The sequence below is a fragment of the Mus pahari genome, chromosome 17 (genome assembly GCF_900095145.1).
Source record: "Mus pahari chromosome 17, PAHARI_EIJ_v1.1, whole genome shotgun sequence".
Lineage (NCBI taxonomy): Eukaryota > Metazoa > Chordata > Mammalia > Rodentia > Muridae > Mus > Mus pahari.
The window spans coordinates 14,197,192-14,215,914 of NC_034606.1; the positions used below are offsets into that span (position 1 = coordinate 14,197,192).

An 18,723-nucleotide genomic window follows, 5' to 3' on the forward strand; every position below is an offset into this window, starting at 1 on the left:
ATCTGTTTCAATACTTTGAAGACATTTTTTTCTTATTCTCTGAATAATGAATTAAGAAACAGTGAAGAGAAACAATTATATATAATTAAAAATAATGGCTAAGGGATGTGAGGTTATTCCAAATATCATTAAAATCATTCTACCACTTTTTTATACCTTATGAACTGTGCTAAATGGTCTAATATCTCTTTACAGAGATTCTCATTTCTTGGTTAAAAACCAAGAATACAGTATAATTTACTGAAGTTTACTCAGTATAAAGAAAATTAACATATTACTTTGTCAAATTCATAGAGTAAATAGTGACTCAGAAAAAGAATCCACATCTAGTTTTCATTCATCTGGGAATATGGAGCAAGACAAATAGGTCACAACAGTTGACAAATAGGTCAACTAAAATAAAGATTCTAGTGAAAGATTTTCCAGGATTCCTTTCAGTGCCTACATTCTAGAGACAATAAAAGAGACCCAGAACATGTTAGCTGACTTTAAAATTAAGATTTGGCCTTTCCATTTTGGGGAAACAAAAGTTCATTTAAACCTAATGAAATATGAGTTAAGAAATAATTTGCATGAAATTGCATAGTATTTTGCCTCAGTGGAAAAATTTATATTTTTAATTCTTCAAATATGAGAAAGGCAAATTAAAGATACTTTTAAAAAGTTGAAGAGCCTGTCCCTAGATGCATTGCCGATGCGGCTGCTGTGCCATGTAGCATGTTTGTCAGTAGGTGATAGAGAGGAACGAGGCTATGTCTATGCTCAGTGTTCTGACCTGTGAACATCTGAATGATTAAGAGCCTAAAACTTACTGAAAAAGCAAGCATGAAATGACTACTAGTCATTTCCTCACAGGCTTAATGGGCCAGACCATGCCTGACAAGACCCTCCCTCGAGTCATAATGTACACGCAGGGTATAGATAGCACTCCTGACTTCAAACCTGAGACAACCCCAAAGACTCAGAGACCCTGGGAACAACTAAGGTGAACAAGTAAGTGATGGGGAAATGGAAGAGACAGAAACAGAACTGTGTGGTCACAATGAAGAAAGGCAGAACTGGAGACTTGAATGTACTTAGAATAGTCTGGTGTGAGTAGCTGATGGTGGTACTTGGAATCATGGTGGGGTCCTAGACTGTACTGTTACTGGGGCCATGTCTGGATCCATTGCCTTGCAGCTGACCAGGCAGACATGGCTGGTCTGGACTGTGGCCCTGGGACATGTTGTTTTGTAAGGGCTGTGCAGAACTGGCCCCACAGATCCCTCTCCTGGGTATCATGGAAGATCTGGCCCTGGGAGGCAGAAGAGCACAAGAGCCATATCTGCCACTAGCCAACAATAGTACTCAGAGAGGGTCTGCACACACTGCCACATTGAGGGAATTAAAAGTGAGCAGCAGGTCCTGAGAGTATGAGCAAAGGAGAGCTGGCTTTGTCCTTCATTTCCCATGTGGTAATATGGACAAGGGGGAGATACCTTCCTACCCCCTTGCCCCTTGCCATCTGTGGCAGTTGTAAGACCTGGTCCTGAGGTCATGAAAGCAGGAGAGCTGTCCCTGCCCCTCACCACCTTTCTCAGGAGAGCTAGCCCTGCACCTCACCTGGGCAGCACAGTAGAGCTGTCCCTGGTGGTGGGTACACAGGAGAGCCAGCTCTGAGTGCATTAACCATGAGAAAGCTGGCCTGACCACTTGTCTGCTGTGTGGTGACATGACTAAGAAAGATCTCCCCCTTTTACCCCTTGCCACTTACATCAGACAAGAGAGTTGGCCTGAGTTAATCAGAGTAGAAGAGTTAGCTCTGAAGGACCTATCTATACCTCTTCTGGGCAGCAGAATAGAGCTATCTCTGGTTGTGGGGATTGCTGGTGACCTGCTCCAAGGGCCTGAGAATGGGAGAGCTGATGTGCTGACTAGCTCAGATACCTCAGGGGCTCAGATCTAGGACTTTGAAGTGGCCCACTCTTACATATACCGCATTGATGTATTGCGGGAGTATATGAAGGGGCCAGTCCTACAGATCCCAAACTACAGGATCTCCATGACACAGGGCAATAAAAGGATATCTGACAGAAATTCCTTGGTGTTCCAGTACTGATAGAGTGGCAGATGTTAGAGGCCTTGTACCAGACCAATCATTACAATGAACATTTGCAAGGAAAGAAGTCTAGACAAATCTGTTGCGCAGGAGGTTGCAAGGGGATAGGATGGGTACAAGGAGGAACAGAGGAAAATGAGTGGGATTGGGTTACATGAAGTACTATTCATAAAGAACCAATAATACTATTATTTAAAAGAGGAAAAATATTGAAGGGAATTCTCAAAGGGAATTCTCAGAGAACAAAAATATGAAAGAATAGTTATACATTTTCTATTATATTTAACTGTTGATAGAAGGTATATTTTATAACAAATTGAGTGCAAAAATAAATTGTGATCAGCAGCCAGTTTGATTCATAAAACTCTGACCCTGGCTTTATCAGGAAGCATATCTACATTGTATTGCTAGACATCAGAAATATAAACAAAACACTGAAGCAGAAATGTATGTGAAGGAGAATTAAGGTATAAAGGTTATATAAAATCAATGATAGAAAGCTGCAAGGTGAGCAATCCAATGTTTTCTTTGTAAATAGACTGACTATTATTACCAACTTCATTGTCAAGTAGGAAATCCACAGAAAATTTACTGCAGAATCCAGAAAAAAATGAAACAAAACAAAACAAAACATGGTGAATGCTAGATTGTAGTCAATAGGAATATAAATCAATCACCAGATGAAAAGATCAATGATTTGTGGCTTGGATTTCATTAAACAAGGAAAGCTATCCATTAGCATGCCTGTAACTGCTTCTCAAGTGTAGTAAGCATTGACTAAAATTGTTCTTTGGAATTCTATTAACGAGAAAATATGTGTATGCTTCCTGGGAAGGAAAGAAGTCTATTTGAAGCAAACAAATGCAACCAAGTACTTATTCAGTGTAAAAAAATAATTAAAGAATATCCATAAAATATAGCTCTTAATGTTATTTAACCAGAAAAGGGGGTATCAAGAAAACTATGGCCGGGCCTGGTGAGATGGCTCCACGGGTAAGAGCACCCGACTGCTCTTCCAAAGGTCCTGAGTTCAAATCCCAGCAACCACATGGTGACTCACAACCACTTGTAACAAGATCTAACGCCCCCTTCTGAGTGTCTGAAGACAGACAGCTACAGTGTACATATATAAATAAATAAATAAATCTTAAAAAAAAAAAGAAGAAGAAGAAAACTATGGCCAATCTGAAATGGATCTCCATGGTGTAGGCTACAAACATCCATAGGAAGACAATTTTTTGTTCCATGTTCACAAAACTCTCTGTGGCATGTCATCATAAAGAAAATCAACACCATTGTGTGGATGTGATGATGTGGAAAGGACGAGTGCATTGGCTGATGTCACAGGTAGGTAAAGTACATAGCAAACCATGTTGCTCATGTAACTACAAATGTCCTTTTCATGACTAGTGATACTCTTCGGGTTTAAACCAACATTCCTAGAAACCATCCTCATTTAACTATGACCATCATGTTCTAAATGTAATACAAAACCAAGTAAAAGAATCAACAAGGCAAAGGAAACTCAGTAATAATTTATTGTGTAACTATAAATTAAAAATGAATTTCTTAAAAAATTATTACCTTATATAAAAATCATGTACAAATCTATGTCAAATATTTATGTGGCACAAGATATTTTCTGGTATACAAAAATGTATTTCTTCTCATTCCACAAAGCTTGGCTCTTTGCATACAAATTTATATCATATTATGGAAGAGACTATCATTTAGGTAAAAATCTGCTTTTTTGGAATTCATAGATAACTTCCAAAAAATAAAACCAAATAAAACTGAAAATGTGTTTGGCTAGTTAACACAACTTTTTCTTCTGCCTTCTTGCTCCTGTACTGGGATGGAGAAGACAAAGAAATTTCAAGGGTTGTAGAAAAAATTTGTCAATCTTGTCTCACAAGTAATAAATACAAGGAAACATGATGGTGTGGATTGAGGAGGTATCTGTGGCATTTTTATTTCTGATACTACAGGTGATGAGAATGGGGGTTTTATATTTGGCAGGTAAGTACCCTACCATGGAAGCACATCCATATCGCTGGCATTTTTAGTTTGGGGGAGAAGTATAGGTAAGTATGAATTGGTGATTCAGTCTCACCAGTAGCAAAGAATTGGCCAAGCAGGAACTTTAACATGAAAGTAACAGTGGTGGAGCTACAGTCTGAACAGAGACTCAGATCTGAAAGATATCATGATCCTGTAGAAAAATCACAGGATAGGATGGTGTAAATCTGCCCCTTACATTTCCTCTTCACCTACACCTTGCTTTGAGGATATTTCTCTTCCTTTACCCTTTCTGACACATTCTAAACTTTGGAAATTTATGGAAAACTCTGGAAAAGATGAGAACTTTCATGCCTTGAGCATTTGAATTTCTGACATGAAATTATTTCCTTCTATACATTCAAGAACTTCTCAAGATATTTTTCCATAGAATTCCTTGAAAATTTTTTTCATCAAGAAATACATATTACCGAATATGCTATAGAATTTTACTAACAAGAACTTTATAAGGTTTTCAGTTTAGAATATAAATTCTCAATAAATTATACAGGTTCTAAATTCAACCATTTAAAAATAAGCTGTGGTTTATTTGTTATACTTATTGTGTGTTTTGCATGTCCCTATGTGTTGTTGTACATGCTAACTGTAGGTGAAGAGGGTCAAAGGTGAACTTGTGGGAACTTGTGCCAATATATTTTACAGAGTTTCATGCATCTGTATATAATAGATAGGTCATAGCATGTTAAATGCTGTCAAAATTTAAGGATCATAAGCTAGAAATAATTTAAAAATTTTGAAACATCTTTTCTTTTACAGTTTGTGTTTGGAGGATGAAAGGTTCTCAGCCTTGGCTGCAGGTTACTTTAACCAATGAGCTGTCTTGATGGTCTTAATCTCACTTTTTGTTATTTAATCCAGAAATAAATAATGGTATTTTGAAGAGTAACAACATCTTTATAACTTTAAAACTTCATGTTCATCTTACCCGATATTTTTATAATTTAAAAATCTATGACTTTTTTTATATAAGAGAGAAACCAGCCAATATATTTGGCAGAGTTTCATGTATCTATATATAATAGATAGGTCATAGCATGTTAAATACTGTCAAAATTTAGGGAACATAAGCTAGAAATAATTTAAAATTCTTGAAGCTAAGGTTTTTTTCCACACTCTTTGTAGATTTTTCTACTGTTCTTACATTTAGGAAAGGCTGTTTTAATGATTTCAAAGAATTTTTCCAATATAAGTAACAGTATTCCAGCTACGGTAGTTTAATGCAAATTTCCTACAAATACCTGAAGTTTCATTTCAAGATCCCCTTAAATTTAAATAACTCTGATCTATAACTTGATAATTAATTGCATTTACTTGCACTTGAATAGATATATAGATATGGATAAGGTTATAAATACTAACATGAAGGGTTCTAGGCAAAGTGTCACAATTGACAACCATGCTGATTATGCTTTCTCAGTAAACTGAACAATTGTCAATGTAACTTACCCAACTATCCCACAGGGATTTGGCTGATTGGAATCCATGTGGGTCAGTCATCTGAAGTTTTTGTACTCCCTGAGTCGGCTAACAACACTGAATTTCTGAGACTTTGAAGCTAATAACTAGATACCAGAAAGGCTTTAGGCAGTAGGTCTTAATGCCTCTGTGATATTAATTGCCCCTTCCAATGTGTCATCTATAGCAACACCGTGAAGCACCAGTGCACAATTCAAGACACATATGAATTACTCTACAGTCAACACACATCTATTTTATTAATCTCTAATTTTCTTGACAAAGCCTCCTTTTGTTTATAGTCCAAATTAATCTCCCCAGTACTTTTCACAAATGCCTCCGAAGTATCGGCATTTTTCGATGCCACCAAGAAATAAAGAACATGTCTTTTATGCATTCTGCATCATGTGTTTATGTTGGCTTGATAGTTTTACTATGCAGAGATTCATTTCAAACCCTCCACATATCTTCCTGAAGTATATTTGATCCTTCTGGGAAGGATCCTTTCTCCACTGTCTAATAGTTACAAATCTCCTGTAGCAAATTTTTCTAATATGGTTACTGCACCTTCGCAACTAATTTTCAGGCCCCCTTCTGTGAACCTCCTGGGTTTTCCACAGCTTTCTCTTAAATGTCAGCTTTCACATTTTTTTTTCCACAATCGTCCACATTGTTAAATAGGGTGCTCAGTTAGAAAGTTTATTTTCTGTATTCTTCTAAAGGCCAGGAACTACTGTTGTTTATCAACCAATTATTTCAGATTCTAAATCAAAAGAGGAGAGATGTGCTCAGTCTTTGAATATATAATTGATCTATTTAGTGAAAGACTGTCACTCACCAAAAAAGCCCCATAGATCTGTATTCACAATCATGTTATAATTATTAATAGGCCATTTCTATACAGTTAGAATTAAACAAGAGGTACAAAGGGTTGGGTAAACAGAAAGGAAGCCATTATGCTCCCAAAAGACTAAATGAAATACAGAAAACAAATTATCTTGAGAGTAAAAATATCTGCAGAGATGGTTTGTTCATGATAAGATGAAATTTAAATGTTTGAATATTACGTTGTTTTCAAGAAGATATGTATCTTTGGTTCACAAAATTACCACTGATTTCTTATTATAAATGCCACAATTTTTTCCCCAAACTTGACTTTAAATAAAAATATTTGTATTAAAATTTTACTTGGTAATACCTGTCACAATAAAATACTATACAAGATTAAAACTCAGAACTTATTCCTTCTATAAAATGTTTCTTTAAATAAAAAAACATGGAAAATGAAACTCTGACACTTAGCTTTGTAGTTTACTAGCTTACACAGCTTTGGTGAATGTGGAAAATATACTAGCTACAAATCTCCATTTGAATTTCCCATGTTCAATATAAGCAATGTGCCTGAAATACTAAGTTTATATAAACTATAGGAGAATTCTTTTTAGATTCCTCTTTAAAATATTCTATAGTACAATTGATAGCATGTATTTGTCTGCCAAACAGAAAATAAAAATAATTGTCATGTTTACAGGACTTTGTAGGCACATAAGAAAATCAGATACAGCTTGCAGTATCTTGCTTGCAATTTCTAGCTATTTATGGTAATCCCATAAATTCATGGGGTTCTGTGAGCTGACCTGAGTTTCAGAAGTCTTGGGGATACTTTCCTACCTGTCTTTTCTGGTATCATACTTTCCAGATTTGGAGGTAGATTTACATAGGGAGATCAAGTTTTATAGCCAGAAGGGCAAAATAACAAGACCCCATGTCATAAGCAAATCAAAATAAAATGAACAACAACAAAACTTCCTTCACGTTATCTGTAGTATACAGATTAGAAGAACACAGAACAAAGACATCAGACAAATTACAATGCAAACACTATGTAACTATGAAAATCAAAATGAGAATACAATTTAGGCATAGTGGTACAATATTTAAAGTCAACAGAGGCAGGCATATCTGAGTTTGAAGCCAGCCTGGTCTGCAGAGAGAGTTACACGATAGTCAGGGATACACAGAGAAACTCTGTCTCAAAAAAAAAAAAACAAAAACAAGAGAATAAATTGGAAGAGTTTAAGCAAGTATTCAAGTCCACAGCACCAAGTTTAGACAGATAAAGGACAATATGTGGATTACCATTTCATATTATTTTTCCATTATTCCACATGATCTGTGGAAACTGATTAATAGTTAATCATGCAGGCTGCACACCCCTAAGGACTTTTGCAGATATCATCATCCAACTAAAAAGCTAGCTATAGCCGTACATTTATAATCCCAGAGCCAGGTTGTCAGGAGTGTAGAGACAAGGAGGCCAGACAGGCTTCTTGGCTTCCTCCATAGTTTCCAGATTTGCTAAGAGATCCTGTCTCAAGGGAATAAGATGAACAGCTATAGAGAAGCCAACCTGGCACTCCCCACCTGAATCCCCATTTTTGGGAATAGTTACACATTCCACCACCACAAATGAACACATACAACACACACACACACACACACACACACACACACACACACACACACACACACACAATCTAAACCAATCAATCCATCAACGAAACAAGCAAAAAGAAAAGTAACCTGCAGACAAACATACATGAGAGAATATGCTATTATGAAATACTGAAAATCTGAGTAAACAACTATATTTCATGTTTCTGTACAATGTTTTCCAATTTTCTCTTGAATTATTAAGCATAAATTGTACCCATAACTGCTTTAAAAATGAAAGAAATGTGAAGTAGCAACATTGACATCCATCCCATAATGACTCAAGGCAGGCATTTGTCATTTGAACCTGTATTAGATAAAATGACAGTCACTTTGAAAAATCATCAAATCATATTCTACAGCATGTTATAGTCATTTCATTGTAAGTTGAAAGGAACTAATTTTGTTTGAAGTGGAATGAGAATACAAAATGTGGTGACAAGGGAAATATTCATATATATGTATATAATATGACATATGAATTTCTTCTACTGTATTCATTTGGTTAAGAAGACTGAAAATGTGTTCGGTGTTCAGCTGTGAGCAGGAAGGTTTTCTCCACCTCCTTACATGGAGCCTCAGGCATGGGGAACTGACTAGGAAACCTTCATATTTTCCACTGGATATTGCAGGAAATTTAAATCATGCAGGTCTGTAGTAGCTTCACAGAGGATGACTCAATCATGCATAAAACCTCAAAAGCTAAGATCCTTTCTTTTACTCTCTTGTGCCCTTTTGGAACTGTTTTAGAAGTGGTCCTAACTAAAAATCCTGACTGTATAGTACAGACTTGTCAAGGCAGAGATCATGACCCCCTAAAGGCTTTTGTTTAGTTTCTTCTCTTCTCTTTTGGGGGGTTGCATTAGTAATGAGGGGCTGTTGTTGGCTAGAAATCTTGCACACTGCTGAGTTTTATTTATTACAGATTTCATCACTCTATGCTAGAAGTTGTAAAACTTAAGAAGCAAGAGTAATTCTTTAACTGAATGTAGACCATGTGTCAAGCTTAGACATTTCTGCTTTATATTGGATCATAATTCAAGATTCTGGTTTCAACTCTTTACAGAACAGGTTCTTACCTTGTGACAGTGATACTTTGTTGGCTAGTCTGGTCTGGCTCTGGTGGGGACAGAGTGGCATGATTCCTGCCACCTGGGACAGGGCCCAGGGTGAGCCTCCATGAGTGTTGATGGCTACTGTGTGAATAAGCCTTGTTTGTGTAGTAATGAACATATTTTCTGAAACCCCTAACAATAGAGGAATATTTACTTCTGAGGAATGTCCTCCCTTTAGTGTTAATGACTCCCCATAATAATTAGAAACAGCACTGAGTCCAGGAGTCGGGGATGTGGCTATAACAAAATGGTAAACACTGGGACCTTCAGGACAGCCCCTAAGGCTATGGGAAAGAATTCTAAATAAATGTGTTCAAAACTATGTAATTTCTCAATTATGCTAAAAATAAGGATGAAATAATATGAATTAAATGAATTAAATGAATTAAACGAGGGGCTTCACAAATCTAATGAAACAAAAGCAGCTGCACTATGAGCCAACTTGTTGGAAATTACTAAGGAAGGAGATAAAAAGATTAAAATACCATTTTGTTACCTTCATGGTATAACTAAGGACATTTTTCAAATTATCCTTAAGCAGAGAGGATTATAACCTACAAGTAAGCACTTCCATGAGGGAGACTTCAACCTTCATTATACTACTGAGTTATTATGGAGTAAGTATTATAAATATAATCAAAGTAAAAATACAGAAGTATGAATAATTCCTACTGAAAATAATCTAAACAAACATGAAAATAAATAAAAGTAAGTCAAAATAAAAACAAACATAAAAATCTTGACACAAATGTGGAAACAGAAAATTGAAGGAAAACCATCATTTTTACTACTTACTAATCTAAGTTATACTACAAAATACTATACAGTGAGATTACAAAGGACCCACTATTGTTTTCTGTGCTTCTATAATACGAGTTTGGAATTAATATTGCTATCTATTGAGATATAACAACTGGTAAATTTTGTGGCCTTAATCAATAGAGCACATCAGATTAAAAATATTCTTTGCAAACTTACTAAATTTAGACAATAGACACAACATCATATACAATAGTTATAAGCAATAAAATGATGAATAATTATGCCTCATTTTAATCTTCATAAATATTGCATTGACTAAATATCTCACACTGGCTATGGAAGCTCTGGCCAAAATAGTAATAAATTAAATTAAGTTTTTGGTACTTCTAATAGGCCTGACAAATTGGGACTGCCATAGATTTTTACCCTCAATTAAAGTAATTAATATAGTCCAATGTAAAATAATATAGGCCCTTCAGAGACTAAAATTCAATATCCAAGATTTACTCAAAGAAGTTGGGATGGTTAACCTCACAATTTAATCACTTCACAGTGTAATTTGTCTATTTTAAAAGGCAAAATAAACGAAATCTCAAGGTAAATTGCTAAACAATTCCATGGCCCTACCAATTTAGAAACCTATTGGCAATGTTCTTAAAAGTTCTAGGTACAACTAATGTTTAGCTGATAAATATTTTGCTGTGATTGATTTGATTCCTATGTTCTTCTTATTGCCTGTGCCCATAGCCACCCTCTAAGCCTCCACATTTAATGATACCACAATACATTCATTACAGGACTAGCTTCACCCAGCTTCTTTAAAGCTCTTTAATGACTATGCGATTGCAATGGCTTCTGCAGTACAGACACACATATAACAATCTTCAATCTCTTGTGACCCACAGGTCAAGAAATCTCACTTTATAATATTATTCTAAAATTACCCCCATTCTCAAAATCATTTTAGATATCCGGATAGTCACAAAAGAGCTCATCATAAAAGTTGTTCTACTGTTCAACACACAAGAACCCATTGCCTCAAATTCTGAGAATTGTATTTTCATTCCAAGACTATATCATAACTCATACACTGTCAAAACCAAATGCTGACTCTGAAATGAACACTATTCTTACATGTAAGCCAGAACTTGCCCTCTGACACATCTCATTAATATGTCATATAGCCTTTCATGTCCTTGGGTGTCTGCAAGTTGTCATAGCTTTGCAGGGGGCCACCCTACTTGAGAACTTATTAATTATCTGAAGACTTCCTTGGGATAAACTGAATGACTAGAAAAATGGTATGAGTATACTTTAGAGATTATATGACCATTACTATCACATATGGCTCTTATATCTGGATAGCTGCTACTTTACTCCATTATTTATGGCACCTCTGGTAAAAGATCAAAGAATCAGTATAAGATGCTGAGTCACTGTCAGTTTTTATACATAATGCTTTGGTAAAACTTAGTTTTGCGTTTGTGCTCTTATGTATCCTGTGTCCATTGCCAAAGATCTTGTCACATAACGGTTTCAAAGGCGGCCCCCTTCTTCCCCTGTTCTAGTTTGATCAGGTAGGCATGTCTAGGAATGACTTTCTTTATAGATACCCAATATCTTGATCAATCCAATCCATGCATACCTTGCCAAGATACCAACTGACTCAATGTAGTGATTTTATATATATATATATATATATATATATATATATATATATATATATATATATAATTATATGACATGTTGCTGATTTTTTAAGGGCATTAAGCTTTCAACACCCTAATAAATCTGAGGTTCTAGACCTCACCAATCATCAGTGTGATAATTGTTCAGCGATAACAAAATAAAACAAAACAACAACTCATTCACCAGTTTAACAAGGAGGACTTGTAATAGTGAGAAGTCTCCTGATGTTTGACCTCAGACACTGCAGACTGTCCTCTCACACATTACTTGTCTTACATCTGGATAGGCTGAAGAGAGATGAGAGACTCTGGGTGTACTGCTGAAGACTTTATAGCGGGCTACTAAACTACAGTCATGACAACCCATGAAAATATTCTTAAGAACACTTTAAATGCTAAAACTATCACATACAACTGGTATCTGGAATCCCCAGTTATATACAATGTAACCTGAGCTAAATGGTACCTGCCTGGGCATTTAGTTATTATCTTTCTGAGTCTGTAACACCAGCTGCTTTCTATATAGTCACATTTTCATATTTTGCTCTTAAAACTCTGAAACAACTGGAGGTCAGAGCTGGTACCTGCTAATTTCCTGCAGACAGTCTCAATGGAGTTTCAAAAAGACTCAATTTGACTTATGCAGGCCTCTTAGGAGTTTTTTTCTCTTGAGGTATCATGCAACAAGTTACTGAATAACTCTATTAAACATTTGAATTTGATTTACACTTAGTTTCTTTTTAACTATTTAGGCATTCGAGTATCTTACAGTAATTAACTCTTTTATGGTATATACTGTGTTGTGTACAAGTTATGTTGGTTTTTTTTAATTAAAAATGTATGCCAAATGTTTCTTCATTTATTTCTAATGAAGTTTTAATGTATTTCAACTAGAATTTTAATGTAAACATGGTTTTACATGAGAAATTGAGAAAAATGGTGTATAGTTATGTTAAAAGACAAAATATCAGTTGTTCAAAAAAGCTTTCTTTAAAGTTTTTATACATTTATGTATTATGTTTTTATAATGTGTGTGTGTCTGTATACCTGTATGTCTGACTGTCTTATTTCTGTGTGTGTCTGTGTTTCTGTGTGTCTGTGTGTCTCTGTCTGTCTGTCTGTCTGTCTGTCTGTCTGTCTGTCTGTCTGTCTGTCTCTCTCTCTCTCTCTCTCTCTGTGTGTGTGTGTGTGTGTGTGTGTGTGTGTGAGTGTGATGGTTGTGGTGGGAAGGCATGCTCTTGTCATGGTACATGTGAATGTCAAAAGAAAGCTTGTGTGTGTTGGCTGTCTCCTTCTAGCATGTGGGTTCCAGGGACAGGACTCAGGTTGACAGGTTTAACTACAAGTAGCTTTATCTGCTGAGCCATCTGGTCAAGTCACTTTCTTTCCTTATTGCCAAACAGCAAGAATACCAAAAACCCAAACCAAACCAAACCAAACAAAACATACCCATTCTTATTTGTTGAAATTCTATGCTGTTTCATTTTGTTCAAAGTCTAAAAGGTAATGTTAAATAATAAAGGCAAATTTTGAGTAAGCACACACTTCATGAACATTATTTATTATTGTTAGAAGACGTTAACATTTTGAAAAATAATGATCATTGATTTTGATGTAATAGTAGTGTTAAAATGAAGCCTCATATACTTTAAGTAAAAGATATAAAAAGCTTTATTGATCTTCTTAAGGGTTTATCAATGGTGAAAACTTCACAACTGAAAAAAGCCAATAAAATGATTTACTAATATAAGTGGCATGCAGAAAGAACCATAAAGTAATTTGTCACTAAAATATTGGAGAAATTACTGAAATAAATTGCTGAATTAAGTAGAATGACAGGTAACTATAATATAAATTATCTAAACTCTGCTGAGTAAAACAGGGGATTTTAAACTGCAAGCAGATTTATCACAAGGCAAATGGCCCAATAAATGTGTGAAATTTAAAGGAATATATTCACAATTCAAACCATTCTACTTAAGCATAAAGGATAAGAACGGCTTCACAGTTCTAAAGCCTGTCCACACACCCACAAAAGTCTAAACACCCACTAAAGTAATGCCAATGCACACTCATGGTATGTGTACAGTCATGGTCGTGTGTGCAAAATCTTGTTGACATGTGCACATTCATGGTGGTATGTGCACTCTTGTGGTTGCATGTTCACACTCATGTGGCATGTGTACACTCATGGTGGAATGTGCACAATCATGGTGGTATGTGCACAGTCATGGTGGTATGTGCACACTGATGGTGGCATGTGCACACTCATGGTGGCACGTGCCCACTCATGGTGGTATGTGTATACTTGTGATAGCATGTGCACTCTCATAGTGACATGCATGCATCTTAATTCTTGTCAAGAGGCACTTACTTTCCTTTCAAACTCTTGAAATTGCTATATTTTCAATGACCAGCTGTCACAGCCCAAGAGTTTATGCAAAGTGAAAGATGTAATACTGCAGCTTTCAATAACTAAGATTAATCAATATCATCAGAATTAATGAGGCATTTTTATCTAATTACAGTATTTCCAATACAATATTATGATAAATTATGAAATACAAGTTAAAACCTTAAGAGTGGGCCAGTAAGAGGGGTTACCAGATAAAAATATTTGTCACCTACCCTGTGACTTGAGTTTGAGCCTTAGAAATAACCTGATGGAAGGAAAAATCCAACTGTTGCAAGTTACCCTTTGTCCAAAACACATATGCTGTGGCTCATACATTTACAAACATATGCACACGCTATAAGTAAATAAATAAATGTAATAATACTGTAAGAATTTTAATTGTATGATGCAATGCATAAGAAAAACAAGTTTCTTCAATATAGGCGTTTCCTTGAAACAATTTTCTATTATAACTCAAAGAAAGAAATTGAAGGTAGTGAAAGCTATGTAAACAAAAACCACAAAAAAAACCAAAACAAAACAGAAAAACATAAGTAAAATCAATCAAAATTCTTTTGGCTGGAGATAGTATCATGTCCTCATTATTGAAAAGATGGGACCATGAAGAGAGCTGATGCCTTTCTGGGCTGCATCGTGAAACCCTGACTCCATTTACAGGAAACACAAAATTATCTCAAAGCACTGAAAGGAACCAGGGGCAATACAGAAAATATTTTTAATAACTAGACTGACAAAATCTTCTGTTAACTTAAAGATTTAGAAACTTGACACATGTGTAATGAAGAGACCGAGACAGTGATCAAATCAGAGACAAACACAGCTTGACTGGACAAGAGAAGATGTTATACCCACTTATCCCTTTCATGAATATATTCCCTCCCAGTATAATCTAGAGAAGACATGTGCTAAGAAATAGGTTGAATGACAATCTTTTAGAAGACAGAAGAAATCTAGAAATCTGACCAGAAAATTAAGTCACTATACACATATCATACTCAAAATGTTTTACAAATTAGGTTTCTCCATAAAATTTCAATCTAAATTTGTAGTCTCTATAGTGAATACTTTACATGTCCATTATGTGGTGATTAATATTCAATTTTCTGTTTAAAATTATGTTAATATAGCTTGTGCTCTATTGTTTTAATTAAATATTGTATTAGCTGAAATACCCCACAAAGAGGATGGACAACCTTTCAAGACCATATCCAGAGGATAGGCATGGCCCCGGATTGAGGTATGAGTTCACCTACCTATCTTCAAATTTTTAACCCAGAATTTCTTGTGTCTAAAGGAAATACAGGGACAAAGAGTTGAGCAGAGACTGAAGGAAAGTCCATCCAAAGACTGTTCCACCTGGGGAATCCATCCCATATACAGTCACCAAAGCAGAACGCTATTGTGGATGCCAAAAAGTGCTTGCTCACAGGAGCCTGATATAGCTGTCTCCTGAGAGGCTCTGCCAGAGCTTGACATATACATAGGTGGATGCTAGCAGCTAACCATTGGATTGAGCACAGGGAAATGGAAGCAGTTAGGGGAAGGTCTGAAGGAGCTGAAGGGGCCTTATCTGGCATCAGTGGGAGGGGAGTCTCTTGGTCTTGTGAAGGCTTGATGCCCCAGTGTAGAGGAATGTTAGGGCAGTGACTCCGGACCGGACTAGGTAGGTGGATGGGGGAGCACCCTCACAGAAGCAGGGTGATAGAATAGGGAGTTTGCAGAGGGGAAACCGGGAAGGGGGATAACATTTGAAATATAAATAAGTAAAATAAAAAAAAAATAAAATAAGTATTGTCCCCCAAACTTCTATCAATACAAAAGCTTAAGAATATCATCACACATGAAAGTGACTATCATCACACATGAAAGTGACTTTAGCAGATTTAAGTGGTTAAGAACCAAGGTGATAATCAAGCTGATTTAAGTGGGCCCTAAATAACTGTTATCATCATGATCCAGAAAAGTAGTTATCAGTCTCAGAGACAAACAGGACTCCACCAATGCCCTGTTGAGAAGAGTGTAGCAACAGTCACTCAGCTATCAGCCCAAGAACCAAGTGTTTCCTGGAGTTACCGCAAGCTTGGAAGATGCAGGGAAAGGTTCATTCCCAATGCCTGCAGGATGTATATAACATCAACTTACTCTCAAGTGTCTGGCTTCTGGAACTAAGAATTAATTTTTTTAAGCTTCTAAGTGAGTGGCACATAATTAAAGCAGCCTTTGGGCATGCATACACTGGGTGTTACAGAGAATCTCATAGTTGGAATTTGATGGACACTGAAGAGAAATTAAGGCGGGAAAACTGAGATAGATTATGGCTCTAATACACTATGTGAACCTATGATGCTGCGCAGCTGCTTATGTTATTATTAAATATTCCTGTTCATGAAAGCAGATTCTCAAGTTTTCCTAAATTCTATCTCCTCCATGCCTGAAGGACTTCTTTGCCAGCTTCTCAGACTCATATCTTCAACTTTTCCCTCTAAGATGTGTTTTTCCCATTGAGCTTTACAAAAAGAAAAAAAAAATCAGTGTCTTTTCTCTCAAGAGAAAAATCTAAAAACAAAGCAAACAAAACAAAAACCCTTTGATTTCTGCCTGAAGTTGTCACTTACCCTATTTCTGCTTTATTTTCCAGCAAACTTTTAAAGTAGATATTCACATTTCCTAATCAGTTTTACTAAAGCCACATTACAGATCGTTATTACTTACTTAGTTCTTGATATTCTGTTAAATGTTTATATTAATAACACATTTTTTTCTTATACCATGTTAAGAGTTTTCACCACCTACAATATATCACCTGAACAGAAGTCAAAATAAGGTCTGGTTCCATATTTTTTCACTCACTAATGAGTGAATAATTGAGAATCCAAACTACTAGGAAAAAAAAATCTTCATGACTGAAAATTGTAAGTAGGAAAATTAAAATATATTTTGCTAATTATTGTTTTAATATTAGAGTCAAATCAAATAGCTTAATACTATAAATAATAGCAAAATACCAATAACCCTTACCCAGCTAACAAGTTGTCATTCTTAATGGCCATTGACCTGGAAACCTAGAGTATAAATATTGGGAAATTGACTTAAGATGTGAGGTTCATTTTAACAACAATAGGATGCTTGGAAACATTAGAAGCTGTCTATCTTCTGACTCAGAGTATTGGAGAATTGGTATTTACAAGCAATCTACTCTCAGTAAGCAGAATCAAGTTATACACAAGTATATTATTTGTGAATTCAAATAAAGCCCAGGAAAAAACACAGAAATGTGCATGATCAGATAATACGCAATGTGTAAGAAGCATACCAACCCCTCTGGAGTGGTGTGAAACAACCGTCTTCTTTTTTTACATTGAGGAAACAATAGTTGTTTTAGGCTTATTGGGAGGTAATATAGCATATTATGCATGGTCTTTTATGAATAGCATAGAATATTTTCACGTTTAATGTTATATGATTTTTTTTCCCCAGGAGTAAAGCCTTGGCTCCTATTCAAAAGGCAATTGGAACAAATGAGCAGAGTGTTTTTGACAGATAATGTGTTAAATGATTTACAGGTCAAGTTCTAAGAGCATTCCCATCTAAAAGATATAAAAGAAGGAATGATCATAATTTGAAACAAATGACAGGAACAGAGAAAAATGTGAGAAGTGATATGTGATAAAACGATAGCAAAATGCAATAAGAAATAGCTCAATGTGGCAATAGCAGGGAATTACGGCAAAGTGAGAAAGAGAGCAGACAGAGGCAAAATAGGAATTTGATTTGTAGGGAGCCACTGACCATTGCTTAATCATCTCATACCAAAGAGCTAGAGGTATAGATATGAAGAATGAAATGACCCATCTGTGTTTAATCCCACAGCCCTCCCCTCAGTACACTGGGTGACAAAGTTAGGAGAACTGGGTGTGTACATATTTGAGAATCCGATGTTTATTTATACAACTTAACATTGGATTTTATAAATAAATAATGCAAATAATTATTTCATTTTCAAGCAATCGGAATTTTAAGACCTAGTTCAACTGCAAATCTAGGTTGCTTGATTTGTCCATCTTTTTCTTCTTTTGAGGGAGAAGGTGTAGGGTTAGGGAATGTTTCATATAAATGCAATGTATACAAAAGAGTCTCCAAGTGTTTGACCGTATGCCAAGCATTATCTCATGTGGTGAAGTTTAATTGTAATGCGATCCCATGATTTAAGCACTCATCATCACTGTTCTGAAGATGAGAATGTCAGGCTGGGCTAAAATGGTAATCTGTCTGAAAAGAACAACAATGAATACAAGTTGAGCTAAAACCTGAACTCAGAAATTAGGCTCTAGGCTGGCACTCTCACACCCAGCGTATCTGAGCATGCTGTATAAGAAACGACCTTTTTATACACCCATCTCTCTTCCTTTGCACGGTTCTTCCTTGTTGACAAAATTTTCATTCACAAATAAAGAATTCACGAAAATTTCCCAAAGAGAGTCAAGGGGCTTTAATAAGAACTCATATCTTTTAAGCTCATAAATAGAATGAATATGGAACTTTGTAAAACAAAATTATAATTTTGTATTAATAAACTAAGGCATACTTCTTTTTATTCATTTTTAACTCAAGGTTTGT

General features: G+C 35.6%; 1 protein-coding gene and 1 non-coding gene across 6 annotated transcripts in view; one reads left to right on the plus strand and one right to left on the minus strand.

Annotated features, from left to right (window-relative positions):
* The window catches only part of Csmd3 (CUB and Sushi multiple domains 3), a 1,165,720-nt gene that overhangs the window by 224,700 nt on the left and 922,297 nt on the right, over positions 1 to 18,723 (minus strand). The gene's annotated exons all lie outside the window — the stretch shown is intronic.
* On the plus strand, positions 673 to 809 carry LOC115062440. Its single transcript, XR_003842402.1, has one exon. It is a non-coding gene; the product is annotated as a small nucleolar RNA SNORA17 (small nucleolar RNA).